The sequence below is a fragment of the Triturus cristatus genome, chromosome 6, assembly GCF_964204655.1.
Source record: "Triturus cristatus chromosome 6, aTriCri1.1, whole genome shotgun sequence".
Taxonomy (NCBI): Eukaryota; Metazoa; Chordata; class Amphibia; order Caudata; family Salamandridae; genus Triturus; species Triturus cristatus.
The window spans coordinates 272,180,561-272,201,166 of NC_140589.1; positions in this window are offsets into that span (position 1 = coordinate 272,180,561).

The following is a 20,606-nucleotide window of genomic DNA, read 5'->3' on the forward strand; positions in this document are numbered from 1 at the left end:
GTAAAGAGAGATAGTCCAGCATTGTCAGCGATGTCAGCAAGAGGCCTGACATACAGATTGAAGAGCAGGGGGCTCAAAATGGAGCCCTGAGAAACTCCAAAAGGCGATGGAAAGACATTAAAACTGTCCGACGCAGAAAAGACTTGAAAAGTGCGGTCAGTTAGGAAGGAAGATAACCAATCCAAAGCCGAACCGCAGATGCCAAAAGATTTCAGAGTGTTAATCAGTATAGGATGGGAGATAGTGTCAAAAGCCGCGCTCAGATCTAATAGTATGAGTGCGACTGTATCTCCAGCATCCAATAGAAATCGTAGTCTTTCTGTGACCCCTAAGAGCGTGGTCTCAGTCGAGAAACCAGCACGAAAACCAGACTGTGAAGAGTGAAGTATTTTGTTAGTTTCAACAAGCTTGGAAAGGTGGATATGAATATGTCTTTCCAATAACTTAGAAAAGATAGACAAAAGGGAAATAGGTCGGAAATTCGCAAGAACTTTGGGGTCAGCAGCAGGCTTTTTTAACAGAGGGACAACCATAGAGTGCTTCCAGACAGGCGGAACAGTAGATGATTGCAAAGAAGAATTAAGGGCTTCCATAATAACTTGAAGATGAATGGGATCAAGTTGTTTAATAATGGAAATGGGTAACGGGTCATTAGGGGAGCCTGATTTTATTGTATCAAGAGTACGAACAAAAGAGACCAGTTCCAAAGGAGGCCAAGAGGCCAATTGAGGAGAGACATTAGGGTGTTCCCGTAAAGTGCTAACCGGAATTGAAGGTGACATCAAGCAGGTCAGGGAGGAATTAGCTATTTCAGAATGAATATTCTCTATTTTATCAGAAAAAAAAGAGCAAGATCCTCACATAAATTTTTGTCAAGTGGCAGGGGCTTAGCTATAGTCTGGGCGCCAGCGAGGTTTTTACTAGACTAAAAAGTGTCTTGGGACGATTTGTAGCAGTATTGATAGTATTACAAGTGTACGCAGCTCGCGTAAGTTTACATAAATCTTGATATGTTTTCAGAGAATTTTTATATACTATTTTCAAATCCGGGGCATAGTTTCTACGCCATTTCCTCTCTAATGCTTTGCATTTATATTTTTCAACTTTAAGAATATTAGTATACCATGGAGCTGGAGGGCGATGATAGGTCAATTTTTTCTTTATAGGAGGAAGGCCTTCATCAATAGCATGGGACAGCCAGTTATGAATATTTTTCGCAGAAACATGTATCTGCGAAGTGATAGTAGGAGTATTTTCACTGAGCAGATTGTTCAAAGTGGTGATATCAATTTTTTTCCAGTCCCTATTAAAAAACATAGACTGGGGGAAAGCAGAGGGCAAACTAACAGGAGCCAGAATTTTGAACTTCAATAAGAAGTGATCCGTCCAAAGGATAGGTATCGCTGGTTCACATTCAATAGAAGAAACATTAGAAAAAATAGGATCTAAAAAGTGGCCAGCCTTATGTGTAGGGCCGGTATTGCAGAGAATAATATTCATAGCTAAAAGATCAGCAATGAAATTAGAGCATATGGAATTTGTGGCATCTTCCAAATGAAGGTTCAAATCGCCAATTAAAGAGAAGTTAGTGAATTTCATGAGCAAGGAGGATACCAAACCAGGCAGAGTAGCAGACCACGAAGAGGAGGGACCAGGAGGGCGATAAACCAAAAGCCCCGAAAAGGAAAATTTAGGGGTAAGTGTAAGTGTGAACAAAGCAGCTTCACAGTTAGGAAGGTCAACAGAATCCAATTTGCACTGAAAGAGTTGTTTATAAATGATAGCAATCCCCCCACCTATCCCAATGGCTCTTTCCATTCGGGCAATGGCATAATTAGAGGGAAGGGCAGTAGCAATATCGGGCCCAGAACAGTCATGAAGCCAGGTCTCAGTGAGAAAAAAAGCATCTGGTGATTCCTCCAGAAGAAGGTCAAAAATAAATCTTTTGTGCTGGGGAAGTGAGCGACAATTTAAACTTAAGAAGCGGAACTTAGGAGGAGTGTTCTCTGACATCGTAGTTGGCCTACAATCATACTCCAGAAGCTGGACCAAGGAGAAGGAGCAATGAACCCCCGAACAGGTATGGGAAATAGCGTTATCAACAGCTAAAAGAATGCAGTCCGCACGGCTAATTGGCCGTAATGCAAGAAGTTGCGGAGTGGTATAAACAAACCTTGGGGAAGAAAAAGGGGCAGGGGTCGTGGCCCCCGGCCCCGGGCGGCCGCGGACGGGCGCAGACGGGTGCAGACGGGCTTGCATTTAGCGCGCCTTCGGTGCACCTTCGGCGCTCCCGCTGCGCGCGTCCACTGCGCGGGGCGAAAGGCATGGAAGTTAAAGCCTACAACGATCATGTGACAAGGCGCCCGCTATTCCCTGCCTCCCCAACCTCCAACCAACCAGATTTTTACCGCAATCTCCCTCCACAAAACAAACGGGAAAGCCCGTGGTGGAACGGGGAGTAGGCGGAGCAGGAAAACAATGACAATCCCAACAGTGAGTATGGACAGCAATCCAATTGTAGCAGCAGAGAAAAATTTCTAAAAACAGTTATTATTTCAATGTAAAAGATATAGAAGGACTAACTATTCAGCGCGCGTCCGCTGCACGGGGCGAAAGGCATGGAAGTTAAAGCCTACAACGATCACGTGACAAGGCGCCCGCTATTCCCCGCTTCCCCAACCACCAACCAACCAGATTTTTACCGCAATCTCCCTCCACAAAACAAACGAGAAAGCCCGTGGTGGAACGGGGAGTAGGCGGAGCAGGAAAACAACGACAATCCCAACAGTGAGTATGGACAGCAATACAATTGTAGCAGCAGAGAAAAATTTCTAAAAACAGTTATTATTTCAATGTAAAAGATATAAAAGGACTAACTATTTATTAATACTGTTTAGTATTGTTTTAATATGGTTGTTAAAAATATTGTTGTAAAAATTTTCAATTATAAGTGATATACTTTTCAAAACATGGGTTTTTTTAGTGGTTGATTTAAAAAAAGTAATTTTTTTGATTTTCTCAAAATTTACTTTAGTAAAAATTTAGAAAGTAACAAAAGGTTAGAGAATATCATGTTAAAATTATATTTGCATTTTGTATGTATATTCGGGTTTAAGAAATTTATTTTTTAGTTAATAGTTTTAGTAACAGGATGTAGGGTATATATTGGATATTGGTGTGAAGTTTTTTAAAAGAGTAGTAAAATGCATTGGTTTTTACTGCAATGGTAATGTTTTTTAAATAATAGTTTTATTTTAAATTACATTTTGTTAAAATATTTTGTATTTCCTAAAAGTAAATTAAATAAAATAATAACTTAAACACATGTTTACAATTTATTTAACTTTTAAATATTTAGTAAGTTTTTTAGAATATAAAATGATTACTATACATTTTGTACATTACACATTTCTTTTATTTGGTTGAAAATGATTCAATGATTATGGATGCATGTAATTTTTTTTTTATTTTTTACTGTTGGGAAATGTAGATATTGGTAAGGTTTTATGTGTATTATATTTAATACTTATGTTTTAGCATATTTATAATAAACATCTAAAAAATTTGCAAATAATATACATTGCTACATTTGGATTAATGATGACACTATTTATATAAACACAATAATGTTCTTTTTATCCTTACATTTAAGTATTGTAAAGTTGTTTTAGTGTAACTAATTTTAGTTTAAATAATAGACAACTATTAAAGTGTTATGTTTTAATACATGTACTTTATGTTTGATTTGCAATAGAATATTTAATAGCTTTAATGTGTAACACCTTGCCCAGTCTTCCTTAGATTGGAGTGGGAATAGTAAATGGAACTCCTTTAATGTCCAACAACTTCCCCAAGCTGAGATCGGAGTAGATATAATAAATCTAACCCCTTCACCAACTTAGCTTTAACTGGAGTGAGAATAGTAAATACAAACCCTTTTACTTGTCAGCACTTTTCATAATGTATCATAGGTAGGAGTGGGGAAAGTAAATCTAACCCCATCATCATTCAACACTTCCACCAATGTCGTTTAAATTAGAGTAGGAATAGTAAATATAATAACTTCTCCAACAGAGATTTGGTTGGAATGGGAATGGTAGGTATAACTCATTCAAAGTCCAATTTCTCACCCCTTTTGCAAGGTAGCTTAGTGTGGGAATAGTAAATCTAAACCCTTTTATGGCCAACACCTTTCCCAATGTAGCTAAGATTGGAGTGGCGATAGTAAATATATTATACCTTCCCCAACAGAGATTTGGTGGAAATGGGAAAAGTAGGTATAACTCATTCAAAGTCCAATGCCTTCCCCAGTGTAACTTAGATTAGAGTGTGAATAATGAATGTAACCCCTTTAATATCCAACATCTTCCCTAATGTAGCTTAGATTGAAGACGAAATAGTAACTCTCAATAATGTATTGTCTAACACATTCTCTAATGTAGCATAAATTGGTGTGGGAATAGTAAATCTAAACCCTTTAATGTCCAACACCTTCCCCAACATAGGTTCCATTTGAATGGAAATAGTAAATATAAACCTTAAATGTCCAACAATTCCACCAATTTAGTTTAGATTAGAGTGTTAATAGTAACTCTAACAACTTCGAAGTTCTAAACCATGAACAATGTAGCTTTGATTGGCAGTAAAACAAACTCCCATTTAAAAAAGGGGAGGTGCATTTCATCCCTGCACCCCGTGGCAGGCACCTCAAAGTGCCTGCCACGGGGTGCAGGAATCAACAGGGGGGCACCATAGGTGCCCCATCAGCCTCCAATTGGAGGTGTGCACCCAAGGGGGCTCTGCTGTGGGCCCCCAAAGTCAAGTTCCGACAGTCTTCCTGTGCCAGAAAGGCCAGCACGAAACACGACATTGTAATCTTAAGTGCGAAAATGCCTGCCCTTGAGATTACAGGCCTGAGTCCGACTGGCCGACGGGTTCTCTGAGCCCGTTGGAAGCCAGCTGGAATGACCGGCAGGTTTAAATTACCACCGCCTCCCTCGTAATGAGGAGGTCGTAAAGTAAACCGACCAGCCCATTACGATGCGGCGATAAAGGCTCAGACCAAGGGTCAGAGCCTTTTACAGCTGCATTGTAATTGGCCCCTAATGTCCAACACCTTGCCCATTGTAGTGTAAATTGGAATGGGAATATTAAATAATTTTTAATGTACGTTTTTAAATATTGGGGGGTGTATAGTGTTAGTATGTTTTGAAAAATAAAATATACATATTGATGTTTTAACACAACTTTTATTATCACATATTCATTACACTTTTTACAGATAGCGTTACATAGAACATATATATACTATTTATAAATGCACTTTTTATAAATTTGTTTTACATATTTTGCACTTAGTCAACATTTATACAAGTTTTAATATCTTTTAGCATTATTTTTACACATAACATTTAGGTGCCGATTCCGATCCTGTAAAACCCGCGTACGAATGTTCGTACGGAGCGTCTTCTCCGTACAACTCGTACCCGGGAAATCCACCTTACAAACCAGCAAGTACGATTCGTACAAAAATACCATTTCCGTGCGAATCGTAAAAAACACCGTACGGATAAAAAATACCTACTATTCTGATCCTGGACAGCGCGTACGCGACGTCCGCACGGAGTCAGGCAGCGTTTTACGGACCAGCAAGTACTATTCGTACCTACAGCACTCCGCACAGCAATTTTTTTACGGGAGCCAAAAAGTGCCGGAAAAGCGAAGTACGCTGCGATGCACGACGAAAAGGGGGCCCGGTACATGACATACATGCCATCAACCACATCGTACGTGTCATCATGTACGGTGCGTACCCAAACATTGCATATGTACGGTGCGTACATACGCGCTGTTGGGGTACACACCGGTCATAGGCCAACAGTGCGTATGTATGGTGCGTATGTCCGCACCGTACCCCAGACGTACCCCAATCCACGCTTATGTACGGTCCGTACATATGCAAGAATTGGGGTATGCCTGGGGTACGGTGCGGACATACGCCAGTGGGGGTTACGCCTGGGGTACGGTGCGGACATACGCAGGTGGGGGTGAAGCTGGGGGGGCCGTACGACTCATACCCTGGGCACAAGTGTACCCAGGAAAGTTCGCTCCGTACGGGACGTTTTCCATACGCTTGTGTATTCGGAACGCCGGTACGGATCGTACTTGCGCGCTCGGGCTTCAGTTTTACGATTTGTATGTAAAACTGTCCAGGTACGTCTCGTAGACTTTTCCCGAAGCGATTCGCATGTATTTTTCACGTACGAATCGTACTTCGCCGTTTGTACGGGACTTGTACGATTCGTACGTAAAAAAATACGGATACGAGTCGTACGGTAATTTTTTTAACGGGTCGGGATCGGCACCTTTATGTATGCAGTTTACATTGCAGTGCATTGTTCGTTTTATATATTAATAAGTGCTATTAATTATTAATATATTTTTTGTAACAAATGTAAACATGTATTTGCAACAAAAACATGACAAAATTGATATTAATTTCTTAATATCCATTTATTTATATCAGTGATTATTCTTTTTTTTACATTTAGTGGCCATTCTTTTTACTACTACCGTGTTTTTGTAGTCTATCATCGTCGCTTTGGGTTGTTACATCTTTCTGTTCCCTTCTGCTACTCTACAGATCAGGCAAGACTACTTTAAGTTGCTTTTTGGGAATTTGATGTTATTGGGCATGTGGTTAGGGTCAGTAAAGTTAGATTAGTGTACTGGTGTGTTATTGTTCGCTAGCTTTGTGTTAGGTTGTAATTGAGCTTTTGGAGTGTTGTGTGGTAAGCCTTAGGGTATTGTGTGTACAATAGTATACTTTAATATTTAATTTTATCGTGAGTTTGTTGTTTTTTAATCAATTTGAATGTGTTTGTAATGTTTTTAGTGTTCTTGTTTTGTGAAAGAGGGTGAATTGTGTTTTGACTGGTTTCTTGTCTGAGTCGAATATTTTTCCAATTATTTGATATTATTTTGTTTTTAATAAAGGAAATTAGGTTGGGTATATTTTAACCAAGATATAGTTTTAAGTTACTTTTATTTTTCAGTTTTCAATAGTTTTTAAAAATTCTTTGTAATTGCTGTCAAGCCGTACAAATTATTTCTGTGGATATGTTTTATATTTTGTGTTCTATATTTCATCAATTCATGTGGATTTTTATTTTTATGGATTTAACGAAGATCATAGACATTGGCTATAAAAACTGTAAGTTTAATTTTATTTATTTTTTAATGGGTGTTTATTTGTGTTACAATTATTTTTTTGTTATATTTATGATGTATATATTTAATGTATTTATTTATTAGTATGCATTTAATTTGTTTAATTTATCAGTCTTAGCATTTTTTATTTAGAATATCATATGTAATTTTGACTGATTAGTATAAATAATTTAACTAATACTGAAGTGAATGTGTTTGTTATGTTTGTTCATGTTTTTTTTGTTTCTTTTGGAGTATTACTTTATTTTACAGTACTGATCTTGCTATGGAGTCTAGGTAGAGTAGACCTTTGGGGCCCATTAGCATGGGGGGCAGAGGCACCACTGCAGTAATTACGGTGCTGGAAAATGCAATTTTTGGCATGCCAGCAGCGGTCCTCACGCCCGCCATATTAGTATGGCCAAATATAGCTCATTTCCAATCCGGCGTGGTGCGACGCGAACCGCCATCAAAAAGCGACCGCCACCGTGGCGGTGGGAGCCAATGGGGACCCACCGCCGTGAGGTATGACGTCCCGTCCGCTGTACAAATCAGGATGCCCCAAACAGCCAGCCGCACCGAAGTGGAGAAAGAGCCCAACCAGAGACGGCGGAAGCACGACTGCGGAGCGCGAAACCAGTGTCCAAGTCCTTTCCGCCCTGTCCCGACCGCAATGGATCCAGCTCTACACGTCTTCCCGGTTCTGTCTCGATACACTACCAGCAGCTCATGTACCGTCGCGGACGCCGCCGCAGGTAAGCAATAACACAAATCCGCACACAACAACAACACACAATACCTGGGCAGATATAGGGTTCCTGTCCACACCAGACACCCTGGTGGGGACAGGAACACTTCCACAAGTGTACCCACACATGTCCTACCTGTCACTAAATCACCCCTCCGCATCCAGGTCACCCACCAACTGCGATATTGATGCAATGTCCCGGTCACGTCACCGCAGTGGTGAAGACGAGGGAAAACATGCGCACAATGCAGAAGGCAGGTCCAGCGCCAGGCATGGGCAGTGCACAAAGAACAAAGGGCCACACCTCCACCCTCCACACACTAGGCCCCCCAATGTAAAGGGACATGCTATGTGCCCCCCCTGTGCTCCCTAGGCACAAGAACCAGCCAGGTGAACCCACACCCTGCACCACACACCAAACAACCAGGGAGACAGTCTCAGCAGGTGGGGCTGCAGAGGAACACACAGCATAGAAGCTCAGGGCCAGGGCAACCCACCCACCCACCCCACCCACACTACACTCATGGCAAGAAAACAGAGTCCAAGCACAAAATGAAATTCACACAGAATATGAACAATCATCCAACTGGACACACAGCCTGTCAAGTCACACAGACATACCCCACACTGACACACAGCCACATACTGAGACCAGATGTCAGCAGCAATGGAGGAGAACAAGTAGAAAAGCAAAAGTGAGGTGCACACAAATGGAAGGCCAAGGAGTCAACCACTAAGCATGTGTATATCACATGCAAGAGAAGGAACACATAACAACACCCTTAGCTCATCAAATCAGACATGGCTGTGAGTGAAATTAAACCACAGTTACATCTGTGCAACAACTCAGGGAGACAGCAAGGCAAACCACGTATAGGCACAGAGATGAAAGGAATTCTCTGAAGTCAAACAGTGAACAGCCTCACATCTGCATCCAACTACTTAACAGGTGTATGTCAGCTGCACAACACACAGGGCCCATGGACACACTCCATGACTGTCAAACATAAGTAGGACCCTTCACACATACCCCCCAATCTCACACCTGCAGCACACAACACCAGTGTAAAACACACAGAAGGGTGCCAATAATGTCCAGTCAATACACTGACAAACAATCACACTCCCTGGGGGGCATCCACAAACACCACACACACACACTCAGGGATGCCTGAACCAATGCTGGCACAAAAACAACAGCCAAACACAAAACTCAATAACAACAAACACGGAAGGACAACAAGACCATACCTGTCCAGTAAAACAGTGGAAAGGCAATGAGAGCCCAGACAGAACAGGAGTACACAACATCAACACTCAGGAACAATGCACAGACAACATACCCCAACACAGACAAGAAGTGCATCATCTCAAAACAATCATGGACACAAACTGGGACCAATGGGCCTACAATGAAACACAGACAGAGATACCACACCACCCATCAAGTAAACATTGTGTCATAGTGTACCACATGCATGCACATGCACAATCCTGATAAATGACAGGTCACACATTGTAGTGTAGGTCCAATAGTACCCTTTCATGCAGGACCTACGCTGTTTACGGATAACATATACCGTGGGCCTGGTGGCAGACTGACTCCGTACACCACACCGCATATGTTAGCCCATGCTTTGCATTAGCTAGCTCGCAGTGCCACTCGAATCTCCTGTTATCAGAGAGATTAGTTTTTGGCAACCTGAGAACACAATAACCTCAGACTCGTGAAAACAATATACTACTTTTCACCCAGTCACTTGTGCATACTTGTTTTGCTAAGAGAGATACATTGAAGAAACGGTCGAGCATGTTTAAAATAAGAATTTATTGTACCGTTGTTCTTCTCATGTAAAATAAGTGCGCTGCTACAACTGTAGCACAGTAGCAGAGATATAGAACCAGCAGTACAGTGAATAAAAAAGAATAGTATTGTTTTACCATTTTGCAATAGTCATGAACACATACATGATTATAAAATGCCTTTATAAAATAAAGCACGTACTCCTAAGATGCCGTACTAGATGTACCTAAATGTACCTAGCATGTAAGTAGGTGCCTAAGAGCCTAAGATCTAAGAGTTTAAGAGCCAAGAACCCTGCTAGGATTTAGTCAAACCCCCATACCTGAATAGTGAGAGTGTGGGACTTCGTCCTGGACTTGAGCTGGACACCCCACAAGGGATTGTCAGACCACTATCAGCTGGAGCGATGGCATGCCAGAGCTGCAGCGTCTCTGGTCAGTGTGTCGGCCTTGAAGTCTCAGTTCCCTCCTGCCTTCTGATAGCAAAAGGTGCTGTATTTTTACAGTCTATGTATGTGTGTTACCCATTGTTCAGTATGAGGATTACGTTGGGGATTAAACCTTATGCGTCGATGGGAGAGGTGAAGTATACCTACTGGAGAGTGTATTCATCAATTATTCATATGTGCTAAGGATGGCGTCTTAGCAATATCGATTGGGAAAAACCCACCCTCAGCATGGGATTAGGTGAAAGGTTTAGTCCATAAAAGGTTGCAGTCCTTACAAGACGTGATGTCCCTATAAGGCATTCTGTCCTTATTTGGAGTTATGTCCTTATAAGGCTCGTTCATATGAAATGACGGGAGATGATGTAGGGAAAGTGTGTGATGTTCCCTTGACCTATATCAGGGTACTGATATGAAATATAACACCCACTCCACCTTATACTTAACAATAATAATACACATTTTGAGATACACATTTATAACAGTGTCAGTGCATAAAATTATCAAGTAGTCATTTAAAATGTTTCCAAAAACTTTAAAAAATCATTTAAAATCAGTTTTAAAAACGAGGAAAAATGTTCTTTGGTAAGGTTTGACATTGTTGTGAAGTTCTGCAAATCACAGTTCTAAATGAGTTCGATCACACAAGTTGAACTACTACAAGCGTACTTATAAGGCCATGCTTTGAAATAGAAACTGTCAATTTGAAAAAGTTCTTTTGAGAAAAAATGAAAGGGAAGAAAAAGTTCCATATTCGTTCCCAGCACATGGTAAGCCAGATTTAGATTAAATGTCCTGGCTGGGAGACATAACATCATCGCTGCCTGCTACAGCAGGGGAAACATTTCAATACCTCGCATAGCACATCAAGTGTGCATAGATGTAATTCCTCGTTGCCAACAGCTGATGTGTTGGCATCCGGTGCTGAATTCGATACCTCGGTGTCAATGCCGGAGCTGAAATTTAATTCAGTTGTGTAATGCACCTGCGGTTCTTCAAGGAAGGCATGCTTCCAGATGGGAATATGCTTGGGACAAAGTTGTGCACGGGACCACAAGGGCTCCAGCCTGGAGTCTAAGTCAACTGGCGTCTCCGTGTCAGGTGTCAGACAGATGTCCAACTTGCATTCGCCTCCGCAGAACAGGCATCGGAAGACAGGTACGATGCAGTCCTCAAAGACTGGTCTGAAGGATCAGAACCAAGAAGCTTTTAGTTCTTGTAGGTGAGGTGCACCGAGATGCTGTATCATGCGCTCACGGTATTGTCTTTCCAGGAGAGCTTTCGCAATCTCGCTGGCAGATAGTCTGTCCATTGCGCAGGAGGTAGATGATAATCAGGATTCCTGCTACAGCGAGCAGTATCAGAGGTAGACCCTCGAAAATGTTTCCAAACACCGAGTGTATGAAGTTAGGAATAACTCAGAGGATTGTCTGGAAGGTACTAAGGAATCCGGACCCTATGGTCTCAAATATGTGTATAATGCCACTCATATCAGACATGTTAATGATACGTTCCACCATATCTGCGAAATGTAGGGGACAGTTGGTGGGGATTAGTGGCTGTATCTCTGTCGAGGTCCTTGCAACTTGAACTTCAAAGGTTTCTCGTACGGATGTCAACGGCACCTTTGATGTAAAAAGCATGGCTCTCATTCTGCTCAAAGCATCAAACTGTATCATCAAAACATTCAGTGAAAGCCATACTAGTGCCTTCCTGACTGTATTTGTCGGAGGAAACAATACTTGCATACAGCAAGTAACCCTGGTGTTCATGGTGACCAGATATGCAATACCTGGAACCTTGATCATTCAGCATCAAGTAACTCCCATTTGAAAGTAGCTCGAACACTGGCGTTATCACAGCAGCTGGTGTACCTTTCATGTGGCAAGACAGATTCAATACTGAACAGTTACAGGCTCCGTGTAAAACGATATCTTGGCATATGAGAGAACCGCTTAAAGCGCTCTTGCAGTTGGTACCACTAAAAAACACTTCTCGATCCCCACTCCGGCATCAAAATTTCTATGGTAAATCCCAGGATTTCTCAATGTATTCTTTACCCAGTTTTTCATATCTGCCTACCTGCCTTTGCTCAAGGCAATAGTGAAACTGAAATGTAGTGACCGGGAGAGTGATTTGGCCATCAACTGAGTGGATTAGCCACGCTGTTGATGCTAATTCAGCCACTGTAAATGGTAGTCTGTCCATTTATTCAATTTGCAGCATTGTATATTTAGCTCCCCTTTGTGCCATTTCTATCTGTGTATCAGTTAGATTATATTTTGAAGAAAAAAAAACATACTGTTTATAAAACGCCAAGGCACAAGGCCTGCACGCAAAGATTGTAGCGTCCAGCTCAATAACATAATAGAACGTAACTGTGATTGGCCGTGTTGTAATATGGCTAAATCCTGTTCCAGTATCAATAGCAAAAGATACAATGTTGTCCAATGAACATACTCTGGAGGTCAAAGTTGTTAACCCTTTACCCACCACAGCAAAAGCTTTTTCTAAGTTAATACGGTCTATTTCCTGTATTCTCTCTGCGGCTTCTTGTTGGGAAATCTTCCAGATTTCATTATAGGCAGCATAAATGCCTGCATATATGAAACGTTGTTGATGCTGTTTCCTAGGTCCTAGTACAAAGTCCCTAAATCCATGTCTTGAGAGAGTAAAGATAAGTGTTGTTTCACTTCTGCAAGTGTTGAGGTTTCTAGCCACTGTAGGCACAACTTCCCAACACTATAGGATGTCACTACCCCTGGATGTTCTCGCTGTACATAACGTGGGTCTGGCCTATGCATACTGAGTCCCTCGGTGATGTGCAGGAACCTTTTATGACATGTGTTTGTGTCTAAGGGCAAAACCGCCCACTCCTTCCAATTGAGGTCTGTTCTATTGTACTTTCGTGTGTCATCAAGTTTTGCCCCTTCCTTTGTAGAAGAATTCTGCCACACATGTGTTGGTGTAGGAAACTTTGGAGTGTTCAGGTCCTTTATCAAGGGTATTCCAAGACAGGATGTCTGTTGCACAGTGTCATTTAAAAAGATCATCTGTTGTGGAATGATGCATGCTCAAAATAGTGCCTCTGTACCCTGGACTTGCCAGTCCCTTGAACCCAAAATCGATTTTGTGTCAATTTCGTCCTGCCATAGGTTGAAACCCTGTTCAGACAATTGGGCCAAAAAGGAAGCAGAGTAAATCTGTTTAGTGTTTGTCAACATAATTTTCAGTGCTGATGTTGGTAAAACCTTATAATAAAATGTGGCTGGATCTGTGGTGTTAAACCCTGAAAAGTATGTACATTTTTGTGCAAACACTTGTGAACTACTTTTTGGTAGTGTTGGGCAATGTTCTCACTGATGGTACTCAAATACATTCCTAGGTGAAATGGATTTTTGCCGGAAATGATGACCATAATGTTGGTAACAGTACAATCTGTCATAGTTTGAAGAACCCTCTAACATTTCATTATTAGAAAATGCAGCAGTTTTCTCTAAATCAGATAACTTGTTATTAACTGTTTCAGTGTACCAATCATCAGAAAATGTACTCGAGGTAATGAAATCACTTAATGAGATTTTAAATACATGATTAATTTTTAAAAGTTCAGCCGGGCTGAATATGTTGAAATCAACCTTGTCCCATACTATACCATCCGGTATAGGAACAGCTGTGATGTTCACTGATGACAAGTCTCTTTTTTCACGATGTGACGATGTGTGTGGCTTAAGGAGGATGTGGACCTTTCGGGCTGTGGAATCTTGTTGAAGATAATGTCCATTGATAAGCATACTAAAAGTCAATACTAAACCTAGCCAGAAAAGAAAGAACATTATCCCTGAAATTACCCAGAGTTCAATCCACGGTGATACCAGGTATGTCTTTTGAAGAAAGAGAAAAAAGTTATTTAATTCTTGCTTGAATGGTGTTTTGGCTGGCGTCGTTTCCGGCTCGCTTGGACCCAGAGAAAACGTATCAAAGTTAAAGAAATAGCCAGAAGCAGTTTGATCAATTGTAGGAATTGCATTGTGATTAGTGGAAATGTACTTTTCCTCTCGACGAGGCATGCTGATGTAGACATCTGTATTAGGTCTAATTGCAACTTGTGAATTATTCTGATTTTCATTTTGAATTTGAATGTTTGGTTCAAGTGGAACAAGTTCCATAGTATTGTTGGTTAGTCCTTCATTCCTTACAGGTGGCTCTTCAAACGTGATGAGTCTTTCTGTTTGAACTTCTTGGATTGTAGCTAGAGGAGGACGTCTGCTACAGCAGAGTCCACTGGGACTACTGTTTAGTATAGGCCACATAGTGTGGTTTGATTAAGTCGACTGAGACAAATCTTTTCTCCTTTTTGCCGGCAAGAGGCGGGAGTAGCACAGTTCTTGTTCCGTGAACTGCAAGGACTGGTACAGGTTTTCTGTAAGAAGGTCCAAATTCCTTTTTGTCTGCAATTTTCTCTCTGACCAGATCCCCGACTTTTGGGATCCAGACAGGTCTTGCCGTGACTACCTTGACTTCCTCAGTTGCGGTCTGCTTTAGATGGACATTGCTTTGTTTTGTTGTCCTGGATTCATTTAGATCCTGTAAAACAGCCAAACGATCATGGATATCAAATGGTTTTTCATCCGCCACTGCACCTTCACAATCAAGATCAGGTACCCACATTTGTGTCTCAAAGAGAACTTCATATGGAGTGACTCACCCTAGAGAGCTTCTTGGCTGGTTGTTTAATGCCCGCTGTACCCCATAAAGGTGTGTGATCCAACTACCGCCCTTGCCTAATACCCTGGCTGTTAAAGATTGCTTTAAGTCCCATTTTGTTCTCTCCACAACTTAATTTCCCTCAAGATGGTACGTAGATGAGAACCGCAATGTTATGCGCATTTCTTCCATGGCCTCTTTGTGAGCCCGAGAGCTAAACGCAGGGCTGCGGTCAGAATGTAACGTGCTGACTGCGTATGTACCGATAAAGACTCGCAAATCTTTTATAACAGTTCGAGCATCAGCAGAGCTCTGAGGCCATACCCATAGGAATCTCGGGCATGAATCCACTGCAACCATTATACAACTGTGAGCCCCGTCCATTTGTAAGGGGCCACAGTGGTCCAAGTGCACACATGCAAGAGGTTTGTCTGACTTCAGTAATGGCGTCTGCGCTGGGCGTGTAATGGTGGATCCCTTCATCTGCTGGCACTACAGTACACTATATTTATTTTGTTCTCTTGGTCCTGAAGAAGCACCACAGATCTGTTTCGACCACACAGGCGTGAAACATGTCGACCTCATTAGTTACCTAGGGCTCATTAAGCCAACATAGGTAACACCTAACCTATGGGTTTTTTAGTCTGACAAGGGTGCCCTCTCATTAAAAATCATATGTCTGGTAACCATTAGACAGATTTAGACTCACTTTGCATGCACCACTTCACCCTCATAGAGGGCACACACCCACATGCAGCAAACAGCGTTTTGTCTTAAAAGATCTGCGCTAAAGTGACCCTTCGGGGGACCCGTAGGGCATTGCAGCGCCAGCCCGACGAGGAGCAAAATGCCCAATGATGAAGCATGACATCCTTCGGGGTGTGTGAGGGCATTAAGAGACAAGACTTGTTCTTCCCTCTGATAAGTGGGCCTCAAAAAACCTAGAACCACTTACACCTCTCTCTTACTCTGTATCGAGTTGGTGACTACTTGTACCCCTCATCTGGAACAGTGCCCCTTGTTGTGATTAATACAGTTCACGTTAGGAGCAAAGGCACTGGACCTTAACTGGCTCCTGGTCCCCCCTCTTTGTATAGATACAGAGCATATTCTTGTTCGTATTGCAGGAATGCTTGTGTTTTTAAACTGGGATCAAATCTGTATTCAACGTCTGTTGTAGTAAGAGAATTAGCCCATTGTATCCATCTTGGATGTAATGCTTACGCATTTGGGATGCTGGCTTTTGTAGCAGCTTCTAAAGCTAGAACTGGAGTTACAACAATGATGCGTTTTCCCTGAGCCAATGCTCTTTCTCTTGCTACAGCAGTCTGAACTGCTGTCAGGACTTTTTCTGTTGAAGGGAAACACATTTCTGCATTTGTGTACAGGTGTGATTTGCAAGTGATTGGTACAGTTTCTCCCTCATTAAAGGTCAAATAAATGTACCCGCATTGACCTGCAATTATTCGGATCACTAGGTGGCGTACATTTATGCGTGTTTGTAAGCGTTTTGAAGCAATCATGTCTTCCTGGCGTAAACAAAGAATTTTAGTATGTTCTTGTGTCCAATCTCTGGCTGAAAAGTCAGGTTTTATTAAGTCGTTGAAAGGTTTTACCCTTTGTGCGCAATCTAAAATGTATGTCCTGCCGAAATGTAGGAATCATAGTATTGATTGAACATTTTTTAATGATTTTGGAGGCTTGAGTAGCGCAGACTTTTCTAAAAGTTATCTGCCAGACTTTTGTCTTCACTTGACAGCTCATATCCCAAGAATAGGACTTTGAGGTGGACTATTTTCAATTTTTTTAAGTTAAACTTGTAACCCTCTGCGCCACATCCCATAATAATGGTGCTTACCCTGGTAAAGTGCCTCTCTAAGTCGTCGTCTGTCAGATAAATATCATCCACATAGGACAACGCGTCTTCATCAACTCTTTGAAGTAACTCTGTTACTCTTGCTGAAAATACACCTGGGCTGTTTTTATACCCTTGTGCTAGACAACAGAATTGTCACTGGGACCCTAACACACTGAATGCGGTTAGATACCTGCTTTCAGGTGCTATATTCTGGCAGAAAAATCCATTTGAGATCTCAAGTGTGGTTTTGTATTTTTTGCGCACAATGTTATTCATTAATGCGGCACTATGTGCATTTTGGACAGAAAATGTCTTTGTGCATGAGTTTAAATGTCTGTAATCTAAAACTAGACAATATGTATTGTCTGGTTTAGAGACGGGAAAGAAAGGATTGTTCATTGGAGAGGTACATTTTTCAATTACCCCCTGGCATTCAAGTTCATCTAGGATCTCCCTGACCTGTTTTTTAGCTTCTTGCTTTATTGAATATTGCCAATGAGCATTTGGTGAAACTTTTAACGGGATCACGTGGTAGGTTGAACTTTCATCCCACCCTGCGTGATTTTTGTACAATGCTGGAGCTTGGTCTACTGCCCACTCCTGTGCATATGCATGTTTAAGGTGAACAGGAAAGTAGTTGCAAAAAGGAGGAAAAATTATAGTTTCTCCCCTGGGGCACTCCAGAACGAATGCAGGTGGCCAATCTTGTTCTGCTAACAGGATGTCATAACCAGATGATAAGTTCTTCCAAAAAAAGAGCTTTTACTTTCTTGGGCTTGTCCCCCTCCAGCCGGAGTGTCACTTCATATAACTCAGCCACACTGTCTAGCATCGTCAGAGCCCATTCCTCATTCAGAAGTTGTGTCCTCAGAATTCTGGGCATGTCTGATTTTCAGACCAGCAACTTTCTTTTTCTTAAATTGAGGTTTTGGATTTTGCTTATCTTCTTTTTTAGAAGTAAAGTCTTGAGGGTGCTGCTTGTGTCTGGACTGTGTGTGCTCCTCTCTATTTTCTGACTGTCCTTCTCTGTCGGAGCCTTTCTTCGAGCCCTGAAAGGAACGAGAGGAACGTGTATCAGTATCCTGATACCTTTCAGGTTTCCTAATATTACCTCTATTCCTGAGGTTGTACCTCTTTTCAGACTGCTCCTGTTGAGGAGACCTACCTTTGGACTGAGATCTCTTGTATTTAGGGTTTTCTTTTTTATTATCCCACTTTTTCAAAGAATTAGGTGTTTGCTTAAAAGTGTCCTTTTCAGGACTGCCCTGTAGTTGAGGTTTTAAACCTTTTCCTGCCAAACTATCCCTGCCTAACTCTGCATATGCAGTTTCAATTATTTTTAGTAGTTCATTCTTCTGTTCTAATGGAGTGAACTCCCTTAGGCATTGGTGGATTGCCACTGATGCTGCTTCCCCTTTATTGTTAGCTAGTATTATGGCTTTTACCTGGTCGTAGGTATTTAATAACTTCATCCCTAAGTTTAGGGCAGGTTCTGCTCTGTAGTCGTTTTGTATTTGTCTTAATACATCTGGTACTACTGCTAATGAAGGAATACCATGAGTTCTGGTATATATGGCAGCAAAGACTGTACCCCAAGAGGTGCAATCCTCTAACTGTGGTGTAATCTCCATGGGCAAACAGATTGTTAACATTTTGTATTTCTAAAAAGGGTGTTGTATTTGGGAATACTGCCTCTAACTGGGTTATTTTCTGAGCTACCCAGAAAGGAATTTTTTCACGTTTTGTGGCCACTTTGCCCATTACCGCGTGTAATTTTTGGGGAGTAATTTTAGTACCTGTGCTCTGTGTAGGAGCTGCAGTAGGTGTAATTACTGTTGGTTGTCCTCAAGACAAAGTGTGTCATGTTTCTGTAGAGTTTTATCAACTCTTTGTGTTGAACAAGTAGTTCATCCTGTGGCACTGTGTCAATGTCTGGATATGGTGTATAGGTTGCTAATATCGGCCATGTTGCTCCTGGTCTTCCTAAAGGACCAAGCCTTTCTCTTGTTCTTATGTGGGGTAGGGCGTCATTAAACCAGAAGATATGTTCCTAGTAGGTAAGCGGAATCTCAGTCTCCTCAAAAGGAGTGTAGACCGCTGGAACTTCTTCATGTGTATAGTAATGAAAAGTTTTTGTTACGGCATCTGCTTCTGGGAATATATCCCATGAGTAGAATACCTCTGTTCTGAAGTCGTCGTGTGCCTCTATCACGAATATTACTACACCTCCTCTGGGTGATAACCCATGTTTGACAAGTTTAACTGTCAAAGTTTGTCTTACTTTGGCTGCAATTTGTATTGCATTTTCATGTTCCTCACCAGACACAATTTTGGGAGTTTTCCTTTCAAGCTTGATTAACCAACAGCCAATACATAGGATGTCTCGCCTACTCAGCTGTGGCAGAATTCTTCCACTTACTCCAGACGTCTTTGGGTTTTGTAAGTAGGGGCTCTGAGAATAAGTGTAGGAGAGAATGATCTGCTTCACATGTTTACCTCGACTTTTTGCTGGTGTTTCACAGTTTTTTTTACTTTAGTCTTGCTGGGACCCTGCTATTTAGGGCCCCAGCCTAGCTGCTTACTCTCTAAATTGATTGCATGTACTTTAGGTACACCACAGATTGGATCCTGAGGTACGCTTGTGAGTCCCTAGTATATGGTGCACTAAGTACCCAGGGCAAAGGTACCCCAGAGGCCTACCAGGGGCTGAAGCATGTATTATGCCACCCCTGGAAAGCCACCCAAAATGACACCTCAGGTCTGCTACTGCAGCCTGGGTAAGGTGGTGCATGCACCCCTTACTGTGATATAGGTTACCTGTATCACTACATATATACCCACATATAAACTTATAAGTTACTCCTATGGCAGGCCTTATCAATCCTGAAGGCATAGTGCTTGGTTCTTATGTGAGAGGGTGTCCAAGCATGAGCAGAACCCCTCTGCAGCGTTCGGAGTCAATTCTCTGATGCTGTTTGTAGTGCAGCCTGACCATATACTCTTAAGCGCATTATAACCTTGAGGTAAATGCTAACTTTGGGATGGCTGCACAGAAACATGTTCTGTTTGGTGTCAAACACTTTGGAATCCTACCCCCCACCAGTTATGGCGGCGGGGGTAGAATTCCACCCTTCTATAGGGAGAGACATGTACCCACTGGTATACCCGGTAGAAATCTAAAAGAGCCCTGGCATCACAAAATGGATGCTGCAGCCACAGACACGGGTCTGGCCTCCTGCTGCTTACCGAAACTCCGGCAGGGGAGGCCTGGACAATAGGTTTCCTCTCACAGGGAGGTGTAACCACCTCCCAGACATGCTTATGTGTATTGGGGCTGGGTGGGAGCCCTCTCTGAGTGCTTTGAAGTCCTGCACTGGGGGCACATTTGGTGTCGCTGTGCAAAGTCCAGCTCAAAACGGTCCTGGGGCTTCCAGCCCCTGCTCTGGCAAGAAACTGGACAAAGGAAATGGGTGTAGCCACCCCTCTTTCCAAACCCTCCCATAGGTGGGTCCCCAGAGCTAGTCCAAACCCTTCCTTAGGTATAAGTAAGGAACCTCTGTAACCAGAACTTTAGATATCCCTGGATGAAACGCTGAAGCTGAATCCTGGAACTTCGACGCTCTACTCAAGACTAGAGGACTGAAGAAATCTCCCTTGGGGTCAAGGAGTGACTCCCCTGCTTGGCAGGCACCAACGAAGCAATTTTCCTGTCTGCATTTCCAAAGCTCCCGACGGACTCCGAAGTAATTGCAGCCCAGGCAGAGGATTTTCAGACATCTCAGAGGCCGACCCGAGACCCCAGCAAAGCTGAGACACGCAGCCCTCATGAGTAGCG